Source organism: Bos grunniens, chromosome 18, assembly GCF_055505025.1.
Source record: "Bos grunniens cultivar Pamir isolate PY7600 chromosome 18, Bosgru_T2T1.0, whole genome shotgun sequence".
Taxonomy (NCBI): domain Eukaryota; kingdom Metazoa; phylum Chordata; class Mammalia; order Artiodactyla; family Bovidae; genus Bos; species Bos grunniens.
The window spans coordinates 50,438,272-50,451,056 of record NC_141182.1 but is presented as its reverse complement, the minus strand read 5'-3'; positions in this window follow the sequence as shown (position 1 = coordinate 50,451,056).

The window sequence follows — 12,785 nt, the reverse complement described above, 5'->3', positions numbered from 1 at the left end:
CCAGTGAGGAGTGGGCCAGTGAAACCCTAGGTGCCCATTCTTGACACCAATAAAAGCAGAATCCCAGGTTTGCCCCCCACCCCTCTGCACTCCCCACCCTGCCACCTCATCTATACCAGAGACGTCACTGAGAGGCTCCAGCTGTGCTATGTAATTTTTAGGTCTTGTAAATAATAAATCTCTATTTTTTTTCCTCAAAGTTTCCTGATGGTTATTGCTGAAGGGCATCTTGCAATCATAATAAAAACACCAAGGGCCAGTCCAACCACAAGCACTGCTTATTGATAGCCTGAGGCCAGAAAAACACTGGGGATTTAGAAAAGGCAGAGGAACCAGAGATCAAATTGCCAACATCCATTGGATCACAGAAAAAGCAAGAGAATTCCAAACAAACATCTACTTCTGTTTCATTGACTATGCTAAAGCCTTTGACTGTATAGATCACAACAAACTATGGGAAATTCTTAAAGAGATGGGAATACCAGACCACCTCATCTGCCTCCTGAGAAAGCTGTATGTGGGTTAAGAAGCAAGTTATAACCAGATACGCAACAATGGAGTGGTTTACATTTGGGAAAGGAATGCATCAAGGCTGTATATGGTCACCCTGCTTATTTAACTTCTATGCAGAGTACATCATGTGAAATGCCAGGCTGAATGAAGCTCAAGCTAGAGTCAAGATTACTGGGAGAAATATCAACCACCTCAGAAATGCAGATGATATAACCCTCATGGCAGAAAGCGAAGAATTAAAGAGCCTCTTGATGAAGGTGAAAGAGGAGAGTGAAAAACCTGGTTTAAAACTCAACATTCCAAAAATGAAGATCATGGCATCCAGTCCCTTCACTTTATGGCAAATAGATAGGGAAGAAATGGAAACAGTGGCAGATTTTATTTTCTTGGGCTCCAAAGTCACTGCAGATGGTGACTGCAGCCATGAAATTAAAATATGCTTGCTCCTTGGAAGAAAAGCCATGACAAACCTAGACGGTGTATTAAAAATCAGAGACATCACTTTGTCGACAAAGATCTGTATAGTCAAAGCTATGGTTTTTCCAGTAGTCATGTATGGTTGTGAGAGTTGGACCATAAAGAAGGCTGAGCACTGAAGAATTGATACTTTTGAATTATGGTGCTAAAGAAGACTCTTAAGAGTCCCTTGGACAGCAAGGAGATCAAACCAGTCAATCCTAAAGGAAATCAACCCTGAATGTTCATTGGAAGGGCTGATGCTGAAGCTGAAGCTCCAATACTTTGGCCACCTGATGTGAAGAGCCAACTTATTGCAAAAGACCCTGATGTTGGGAAAGACTGAGGGCAGAAGGAGAAGGGGGCAACAGAGGATGAGATGGTTGGATTGCATCACTGACTCAAAGGACATGAGTTTGTGTCTACTCTGGAAGATAGTGAAGGACAGGGAAGCCTGGTGTGCTGCAGTCCATGGGATTGCAAAGAGTCAGACACGATTTAGCAACTGAATAGCAACAACAAATCTGTGAAGAAAACAATGCCATGGTTAAGAACTCAAGCTCTGAAATCAGCAGATCCTGTTTAAGTGGCAGGCCAGCCACCTACTAGCTGTGACCTTGAGAATGGCCTTTTGCCACTTTGCAAAGTCTCTCTTCCCTCGGCTCCCTCTCTCTCTCTTCCTCAGTTCAGTTCAGTCGCTCAGTCGTGTCCGAATCTTTGTGACCCCATGAACTGCAGCACGCCAGGCCTCCCTGTCCATCACCAACTCCCGGAGTTTACCCAAACCCATGTCTATCGAGTCGGTAATGCCATCCAGCCATCTCATCCTCTGTCGTCCCCTTCTCCTCCTGCCCCCAATCCCTCCCAGCATCAGAGTCTTTTCCAATGAGTCAACTCTTCACATGAGGTGGCCAAAGTACTGGAGTTTCAGTTTTAGCATCATTCCTTCCAAAGAAATCCCAGGGCTGATGTCCTTCAGAATGAACTGGTTGGATCTCCTTGCAGTCCAAGGGACTCTCAAGAGTCTTCTCCAACACCACAGTTCAAGAGCATCCATTCTTTGGCGCTCAGCTTTCTTTTTCTTTTTCTATTTTCTTGGGATATTTATTTATGAAATTGTCATTCTTTCTTTTTTTTTTTTTAAACTTTACAGTATTGTGTTGGTTTCGCCATACATCAACATGAATCTGCCATGGGTGTACCGGTGTCCAACTCTCACATCCATACATGACTACTTGAGAAACCATAGCCTTGACTAGACAGACCTTTGTCCGTCTAGTAATGTCTCTGCTTTTTTTTTTTTTTTTCAAAAATCACATTTTTATTATATCATCACGGTAAACAAAGCACACAGAAGCAACACATGCAAAGCACACGTGAGAGCGAAGGAGCAACCCCCGGGAGACTTTCTAAAACGGAAAGTCACTGGTGCATAATTCTGAGGTCAGGAGCTTCTAATGAAGGGCTGTGCTGAGCTGCCCATCGCCCCCAGGCTGGCCCGAGGCGCCACTGGTGCAGGCGGGCGGGTCCACGCCCGCTCAGCTGAGCCTCACGCATCCATCACGTGCTGCACCAACCAGGGTGGCTTCTGAGGTGTTTTAAGGCCAAGTGCTGCACCAACCAGGGTGGTGCCACCCTTCCCTCTGGGCAATCCCAGAGGGATTAGAAGCTTAGCTTCTATTCTTAACTTCAAACGTTTGTGGGAAAGAGGAGCACCGTCGCCACAGGTTCCCACAGTGCCCGACATGCCTTTATCACGCGCAGGAGGCACGCGCCCCCCTCCCCCAGAGTATCAGCACCACTGTGAACACTAGAGGAACCATGGAGGTAAGAAAAGGAGACAAGAATGTGGACACTACACCCTTTTCTCTCTCTTTTTTTAAGTATTAAATTCAGAAGTAAACAGAAAGAAAAAAAAACCCATGAATCCATTACATTATGAACAAATCTTAAAGAATCTTATCTTGCACTTCTACCAAAAGTTACTAAAACTCTGGAAAATCTAAATAATGGACAGATCAATCAATGTAATTCTGTGGAGGTGGGGAGCAGCAGCTCCTTGGGCCTGGCAGACAAGCTCTGGCTTTCCGGGAGTGCAGAAATGCAGATCCACATGCTGAGGGACGGGTGGAGGAGGTGCAGTGGGTTTTCCCATGTGCCTCAGGGACCTTCCATGTTTGGATGGAAGAACTGACTTGAACTCAAAGGGGAGACTCAATTAACATTCAGGATCTTGAGATGGTTCATCCAGGATGGGCACGAAGGCGTCACACGGCCCCATGGAGACTGCTGATGAGGGTGCGCCTCTTGACACCAGCTCTGCGGTGAGGCCCTTTGGGGAGGTCACCCCACAAGGCGTGGGCGGCCACTGACTGCCGGCTTCAGCAGCCCCATCGCTCTTCCTTTGATGTCCAGGGTCCATGCAAGCCTGGGCCCACAGGGGCTACGAGCAGATGCATGAAAAAGATTCTCGCTGTGATCTTTCCTCTTTAAAATAACATCTCAGCCACCACCTCGGCTGAGGATTTGTCCATCTGCTCCCTGCTCAGCTCAAAGCACCTGCGGGCGAGATGCTGCTGCCGTGGATCCTCACTCAGCATCAGCTCCCCGTAGAGGTAGATGCCCATGGCCTGATCCTCCTGAAGGAACCTCTCCACGTCTCTGTACGCTTTTGTGTATTTGTGCTTAACAATGAGTTCACACCAGCGATGGCGAACCTCGGCATCCTGCTCTGAGAGGCGGTATATCCTCTCAAGGCTCTGCAGAGTTCGTGGAGTCACAGTCTTCTGCTCCAACAGATGCTCCAGAAGCAAGACCAGTTGGTCTGGAAGAAGCTTCCCAAACACTTCTTCTCTGTCCTTTCGTTTCCGTTTTCGGGGTCTCCGGTTCACTCGGACCCATTTCGCGACCTCGGCGCTCACTTGCTGCGCGAGCCCGCACTGCGCCAGGGCCTGGAGCTCCCTCTGCAGCGGCTCGCCCGCAATAGGTGAAGGTGAGAGCCGGGCGCCGGAGCCCGCGCTCAGAGCCGTCGCCCCGCCGGCCCGGCGGAAAGCGGCGGGCGCTAGAGGCCCGCAACACCTAAGGCCTGTCTCTGCTTTTTAATATGCTGTCTCGGTTGGTCATAACTTTCCTTCCAAGGAGTAAGTGTCTTTTAATTTCATGGCTGCAGTCACCATCTGCAGTGATTTTAGAGCACAGAAACATAAAATCAGCCACTGTTTCCACTGTTTCCCCATCTATTTGCCATGAAGTGATGGGACCGGATGCCATGGTCTTAGTTTTCTGAATGTTGAGTTTTAAGCCAACTTTTTCCCTTTCCTCTTTCACTTTCATCAAGAGACTCTTTAGTTCCTTTTCACTTTCTGCCATATGGGTGGTGTCATCTGCATATCTGAGGTTATTGATATTTCACTTTGCTCCAAACTCACTGGCTCCCTCTCTGTTTCTGAACACAGTAGGCCCATCAACCTCAGGGGCTTTGCATTCACTGGTTCTTCTGCTGGGAATGCTCTCCCCCAGTATATCCAGATGGCTCCCACTCTCATCCCATCTAGGTCTTTGCTCAAAGACTCTCCTTCTCAGGGCAGCCTCTCCTCACTTATTTAAAATTACCACCCCCTCTGCCTAGCATTTGCTTTGTCCTCTCTCTGCTCTATTTTTGACCACAGCACTTATCACCATCTGATATACCATATATTTTTGATTTGTATTTTTAAATTTTAAGTATACTTGATCTGCAGTGTTGTATTAGTTTCTACTGTACAGCAAGGGGATTCAGATATATATATATATATATATATCTGGCTTCCCAGGTGGCACAGATGGTAAAGAATCCACCTACAATGCAGAAGATCTGGGTTATCCCTGAGTCAAGAAGATCCCCTGGAGAAGGAAATGGAAACCCACTCCAGCATTCTGGCCTGGAGAATTCCATGGACAGAGGAGTCTGGAGTACTACAGCCCATGGGATTGCAAAGATTGTGAGTGACCAACCAGCTGGCACAAGTGGTAAAGAACCCACTTGCCAATAAAGGAGACATAGGAGACACAGTTTTGACCCCTCGGTGAGGAAGATCCCCTGGAGGAGGGTATGGTAGCCCACTCCAGTACTCTTGCCTGGAAAATCCCATGGACAGAGGAGTCTAGTAGGCTGCAGTCCATGGGGTTGACTGAGCAACTTCACTTTCACTTTTCACTTGCATGCATTGGAGAAGGAAATGGCAACCCACTCCAGTGTTCTTGCCCGGAGAATCCCAGGGGCGGTGGAGCCTGGTGGGCTGACGTCCATGGGGTCGCACAGAGTCGGACACGACTGAAGTGACTTAGCAGCATACCATAGATGTACCTTGAGGACATTATGGTAAGTGAAGTAAAAGGTGAAAGTGAAAGTCACTCAGTTGTGTCCGACTCTCTGCGACCCCATGGACTACACAGGTCATGGAATTCTCCAGACCAGAATACCAGAGAGGGTTGCCATGCCCTCCTCCAGGGGATCTTCCCAACCCAGGGATCAAATCCCAGGTCTCCCACATTACAGGCAGATTCTTTTCCAGCTGAGCCACCAGGGAAGCCCTAAATGAAGTAAGCCAGTCACAAAAGGACAAATGCTACATGATTCCTCTTATATAAGGTACCCAGAGCAGCCAAATTCATAGAGACAGGAAGTGGAAAGGTGGTTGCCAGGGGCTGGGGGGAATGGAGGATGGGGATTTGTTTTTTTAATGGATACAGTTTTGCAAGATGAAAAACACCTTTGCAGATACATGGTGGTGACGGGTGCACCAACAACATGAATGTACTTAATGCCACTGAACTTCACTCTTAAAAACGGTTAATTTTATGTTATACCACTTCCAAGTGGTAAATTTTATGGTATGCATATTTTATCGCAATTAAAAATAAATTAATCAATAATTTGAAAAAACCTGATAGGGGGCTCATGATATCTACTTCACAGGCTTGTGGTAAAGCTTCAGTAAGATGGTCCATGTGAGCAGCAGATAAATAAAGGTTGTGGTTCTCATGGCTGGAGAATTCTAAATTGTGGTGGCTCTGTGATGAGAGAAACAGCATAGCACTGTGATGTGGGACATGGCAAGTCCTGGTTTTCCCACCTACCAGCTGGCGACCACAGTGGCTCAGTTTCCTCCACTGTAACATGGAGATAACAGTACCTACTCTTGAGGTCATGAGAGGATGGAATGACTTAATAACTGTAAAATATTTACAACATGTCTGGCACAGAGGGAGTGGTTAATAAAGGCCAGCTATTCTGGTTGTTTGAAGAACTCATGATTCCAACATTTATTTATGATAAATATGATAAAAATAAATATTATTTCTTTATTTCTATAGCCCCTAAATTCACCCTCTACCGCCAGATAACTGGGCTGTAGAATCACTTAAACTAGAGACCCTATAATTTATTGCTACACCCAAATTTCTTTGAGCGTGCAAGAGGTGATATTAGTAACTGAGCCAGGGACTTCCCTGGTGGTCCAGTGGTTCGGACTCCAGGCTCCCAGTGCAGGGGGCACAGGTTCCATTCCTGGCCGGGGAACCGAGAATGGCCAAAGAACATGCCATGGCCAAAAAAAAGAATGAATTAATTCAAAGAATAATTAAGCCAGGACAAGAGGCAGTTAACCGGACTATCCCCAGCCCATCCCGGGCAAGAGTCATCCTTGCATAACATCCCTCCACAGAAGGCAGCAGAAAGCATGTCTCTTGAGTGATGTTACCAAACAGGGCTCACTGGTTCACCCACCTGGCAAGTTTTCTTTGCATCCTCAGTTTACTCAAGGACTGAGAGTTAAGCCAAAGACTGGTGGAAGCACATGAGCCCTCTCCCCAGTACAGGCTGTGGCTCAGAGGCAAGAACACAGTGGAAACCCAGCCCTGGGGCCCAGCCCCTGCTGGGTCTGGGTGTTGGCTGGGAGTTGGAGAAAAGGATTGCCAGGGCCCTGCCTCTATCTGCACATGCCTCAGAGGAGATGGCACTCTGAGGACATACAGGTGTGCAGCAAGTGGGATTCTTTAAAATACGTCAGACCACATTCCCTCCTCTGCTCAAAAACCTTCCACGGCTTCCATATCTTTCATGGAAAAAACCAAAGTCCTCTGCCATCAGTCCTATCACCTCTCCTGTAACTGGCAAGCTCACTCATCCTGTCAGCCACACTGGCCGCCTGGTTGCTTCTCCAAACTCCAGGCACATTCCTGCCCCAGGGCCTTTTCACTGGCTGTTCCCACGGCCTGAAACTCTTCACTCGGATATCTGCATCAGTGCTTTCTCATTTCCTTCAAATTCTCTTCTGAAGTCCCCTTCTTAGCATGGTCTTCCAGATCACTGAGTTGAAAACCACAGCTGGCCCCATCAACTACTCCTGCCCCTCTAATTTATTCTCCCACAGCTTTTTACATCACCTTCAAACATTCCGTGTTGCTGTCGTTCATTCACCAAGTCATGTCTGACTCTTTGTGACTGCATGGACTGCAGCACGCCAGGGTTCTCTGTCTTCCACTATCTCCTGGATTTTGCTCAAATTCATGCCCATTGACTCAGTGATGCTATCTAACCATCTCATCCTCTGTCATCCCCTTCTTTTGCCTTCAATCTTTTCCAGATTCAGCATCTTTTCTAATGAGTCAGATCTTTGCATCAGGTTGTCAAAGTATTAGAGCTGCAGCTTCAGCATCAGTCCTTCCAATGAATATTCAGGGATGATTGCCTTTAGGATTGACTGGTTTGATCTACTTGCAGTCCAAGGGACTCTCAAGAGTCTTCTCTAGCACCACAATTCGAAAGCATCCTATACCATTTAGTTATTTCTTGTCTCTTAATTATTATCTATCCCCTCTCCCTCCCTCAACACACATAAATGTCAACTCCACAAATGTAAGTACCTTTTCCTGTTTGTCCACTGTGGTATTCTCAGCACCTAGCACAGAGCTGAGAATGTAGTAGATGTTTGATAAATAATTTGTTGAATGGTCTGTGAGGTAAGTATTTTTATTACCCCACTCTACAGGTGAGGAAACTGAGGCTGTGAGGTGGAAAATCACTTGACCAAGGTCACACAGTAGAGAAAGTGTCAGAGCTGGGACTTATTTAAGAAACATATTCATTCAGGATAAAGATGTGGTACATACATACAATGGAATATTACTCAGCCATAGAAAGAAGGAAATAATGCCATTTATAGAAACAGGGATGAACCTAGAGATTGTTATTCTAAGTGGGTTAAGTCAGACAGAGAAAGACAAAACCATGTATCACTTACAGAAAGAAAGTGAAAGTGAAGTCGTGTCCGACTCTTTGCGACCCCATGGACTGTAGCCCACCAGGCTCCTTCATCCATGGGATTTTCCAGGCAAGAGTACTGGAGTGGGTTGCCATTTCCTTCTCCAGAGCATCTTCCCAACCCAGGGATCAAACCCAGGTCTCCCGCATTGCAGGCAGATGCTTTACCGTCTGAGCCACCAGGGAAGATCTAAAATATAACCACAAATGAACTTACTTCAAAACAGAAACAGATTCACAGACACAGAGAGCAGACTTGCTGTTGCCAAAGAAAGGAAGGTGGGGGAGGAAAGGAGTGGGAGTTTGGGGTTAACAGATGCAAACTATTATACATGGAATGGATAAACAACAAGGCCCTCCTGAATAGTACAGGGAATTACATTCAATATTCTTTGATCAGCCATAATTGAAAAGAAGGTATGTATAACGGAATCACTTTGAAGTACAGAAGAAATTAACACAACATTGTAAATCAACTACACTTGAATAAAGTAGATTTTAAAAATGCAAAAGCAAAGCAAAACCCCCCTGCATTAATGCAGCAAATGTTTATTGAGCACCTACTGTATGCCAGCTGCCATTCTGGGAGCTGGGGATAGAACTCCCAGTGATTGAAGGGAGCCCCAAACCAGGGTGTCAGACCCCAGAGCCTCTTTGTGGACACTAGTGTTGTGCATGTAGGGGAACTGAGGCCAGACAATGGAAGGAAGGCACAGGGTCCCAGCCAGGGGACAGGGGCTCAGTGTTGGAAGTGGGCTTGGCTCTGCAGGAGCTGTCCTGGTTGTAGGATGAGCTGGAAAGCTGTGCTGGGTCCATAGGTCCAGAACCACAGGAGGCAGTGGAGAGGTGGGTGAGAAGAGCTGTACCAGCCACGTCAGGTGGAGAAAGAGCTCAGTCCCGGCCAGAAACTCTCTGGGGTATACTCAGCACCCAAGGGGAGCAGGGAGACTGAGGTCAGAGATGAGGAGGGAGAGACAGAGAGAAGTGGGTGGGAAGCACAGATTAGAGGTAACAGGAGACCTGGAGAGAGAGACAGGTCAGAGATGACCTCTGAGCCACTGTCTGAGCCACTGATGGTTTAAGATTGGGATTTCAGCTCAGAAATCTTTCCTGATTTCCTCCTTGAACATTGAAACTTCATTCTCCCATAAGCCAAGATGTCACATACTCTCGTCTACCCGTGAAGGCAGGTGCATCCCAGGTGATCACCTCAATGAGTGTGGACAGCTCCATCTGAGAAGCAAAGTTGCCCCTGGGTTTGGGGAGAAGATAGACTGAGGCATTTCAGTATCTTCCCAGAGATACTGGGAAAGTGAAGTTGTGGGACTTTCAAAGACCCCAGGAATCAACCATGTTTCAAATACACTGAAAAGTCGGGTGGGAAAATGATGGATTAGCCCTGCTTAAAATCATCCTTGGGTCTGCATCCTTTCGTCAAGGAGAACCAACCAGTCCATTCTGAAGGAGATCAGCCCTGGGATTTCTTTGGAGGGAATGATGCTGAAGCTGAAACTCCAGTACTTTGGCCACCTCATGTGAAGAGTTGACTCATTGGAAAAGACTCTGATGCTGGGAGGGATTGGGGGCAGGAGGAGAAGGGGACGACAGAGGATGAGATGGCTGGATGGCATCACTAACTCGATGGACGTGAGTCTGGGTGAACTCTGGGAGTTGGTGATGGACAGAGAGGCCTGGCGTGCTGTGATTCATGGGGTCGCAAAGAGTCAGACACAACTGAGCGACTGAACTGAACTGAACTGAGCAGCCCAAAGAATCAGGCAATTACTTCTTTTTTAAAAGCAATAATTTTATCTATTTATTTTTGGCTGTGCTGGGTCTTTGTTACTGGGCAGGTCTTTGTTACTGTTTCTCTAGTTGCAGCGAGAGGAGGCTACTCTCCAGTTGAGGTGCTCGGGCTTCTCATTGCGGTGGCTTCTCTTGCTGCAGAGCATGGACTCTAGGGTGCATGGGCTTCAGTAGCTGCAGCCCGGGGGCTCAGTGGTTGTGGCTTCTGGGCTGTAGAGCACAGGCTCAATAGTTGTGGCACACGGGTTTAGCTGCTCCTTGGCATGTGGGATCTTCCTGGACTAGGGCTTGAAGCTGTGTCTCCTGCATTGGCAGGCAGAATCTTTACCACTGAGCCACCAGGGAAGCCCAGGTGATAGCTTCTGTTATTGAACTGTAGTTGATTTATGGTTTGTGTTAGTTTCAGCTGTACAGAAATTGAAAGCAGTAGCTTCTTCAATGAATGCGTATGACTCAAGAGTTTGCTCCTAGGGACTGCTCCTTCAGTAACACTCTCTGGGCAGGCTGGAGACCCATGTAGAACAGTATACACTACAACAAACAGAAAAACTCGAAACATCATGTTGATGTTTGGCAGAAATCAAACCAATATTGTAAAGCAATTATCCTTCAGTTAAAAATAAATAAATTTTAAAAAAAGCAAACTAAAAAAAAAAACAACTTGAAACAATCCACATCAATATGGGAATGAGTGAATACATCATGGTGTCTCAACAATAGAAGCCACACAAACATTAAGAAGAAAGAGTTAGAACTCTGCATGCTGCAAAGGTATAATAACCGAGATGGATGGCTAAAGAAAGTCCACAATGGGATGCTAAGAGCACTTATTTTTGTAAAACATATACATAGATTCATATTTATGTGTGCATTTGAACAAACAAAATTTGAAGGATGTGTAAGAAATCATTAGCCATGCTTGTCACTAAGTTTATAGCTTGTGATCTAGGAATACGATGGGGAGGAGGACTTTATTTTCATTTTATTATTAATTCATAATTAATTAATTAGACCATGTCTCATGTCTTGCAGAAGCCTAGTTTCGAGACCAGGGATTCCAGAACCTGGGCCCTGGCAGTGAAGGTGCCAAGTCCTTACCATAGGACTGCCAGGGGAACTGCCATACTCTCACTTTATATACTCTCATTCTGCAGGATTAATTTTTTATTAACTGTTTGCTTTACCTTCATAGCTCAGTTGGTAAAGAATCCACCTGCAATGCAGGAGACCCTGGTTCGATCTGCTGGATTGAAGTTCTGCTGGAGAAGGGATAGACTACCCACTCCAGTATTCTTGGGTTTCCCCTGTGGCTCAGCTGGCAAAGAATCTGCCTGCAATGTGGGAGACCTGGGTTTGATCCCTGGGTCGGGATCCCTGGGATCCCTGGAGAAGGGAAAGGCTACCCACTCCAGTATTCTTGCCTGGAGAATTCCATGGACGGTATAGGCCATGGGGTCGCAAAGAGTCGGACACAACTGAGTGACTTTCACTTTACATGTATAATTAAAAAGTAGTTTAAATAAAATGATTAGCCAGTGTTTACAAAGCTGTATAATTTTTAGATAACTCTAACAAAACTGATCATTTTAAAAGCATTTTGTATTTTGAATTAAATGTGCTGTTTATTTTACCAAGAAGTTGGAGGATTGCCGGGAGCCAGAGTGAGGAGCTCCGCCCGTGGCAAAAGTCATGAGGAAGGAGGCTCAGCATACGCAAAGGCGGGATCGAGCCTCAGGAGTCCCCCTGGATATTCTTGAGCATCTACCCCCAAAAACCACAGTCTGCCTACTTTACTGCTTTGTGCTCTCACCTCTGACTTTACTTGGGCTGTCCCCCACCACCATCTTGCTCTCTCTGATAAAGAGTTAACTTACAGCTCCAGTTAATAAAGTTCCTGGGCATTAGGAGTGTTTAAATCCAAACCCCTCAGATAGCTCTCTAACTCGCCTGACAAGTTTACCTGGACTCCTAAAGCTATGCATACAATTGTTTACAGTCTCCCAGCCTCGAGAGGCACAGGAAGCTTAAGATATTCAAATAGCTTAGAGCCTCTCAGAGAGTTAGAAACTGTCAGAATAAAACTAGTATTTCATTGATGAGCCAATGCTTGCTGCCAGGTTTCCACATCCCCTGTATTGTATCCTTGAATGTGTATTAATTAATATAGTTGGTATGTAGAAAAAATAAGTAGTGGCCTTGGTGTTAGCAACTTTAGACCCTTAAGGTAATAAATTCTTTCCTTTGTTGTAAACCCACTGCACTTCTGCCCTATAGGAATGCAACTTTATCTAACACCTTCGGAGGATGGCGCCAAACCTTAAAATAATTACTCTTAGAGAAAATAAGTCTTATGGATTGACAAACTTTTGTCAAGAGTCATAAAATGTTAATAGGCCTTCTGGCCAGAAAATGATGTAAATCACCTAAACCATTTGTATATGATAAATTTGCAGGAAAGAAACCCTGGTTTTGATAAGGATCAAAGACTGCTGACTTTGCATGATTTCACACCCCCTATTATCCTCTATGTACAACTTATGGTATAAAAGCCCCTGTTGAAAATAAAGCTACGGGCCTTGCTCACCGAAGCTTGGTCTCCCCATGTCATTCTTTCTTTCACATTCTGGCTGAGTCTCCATCTGGAGTGCGGAGGTTCTCTGCAACTATTTATTTGCCTGGGCTTGTAAGACCCACTCGAGAAGGTGCC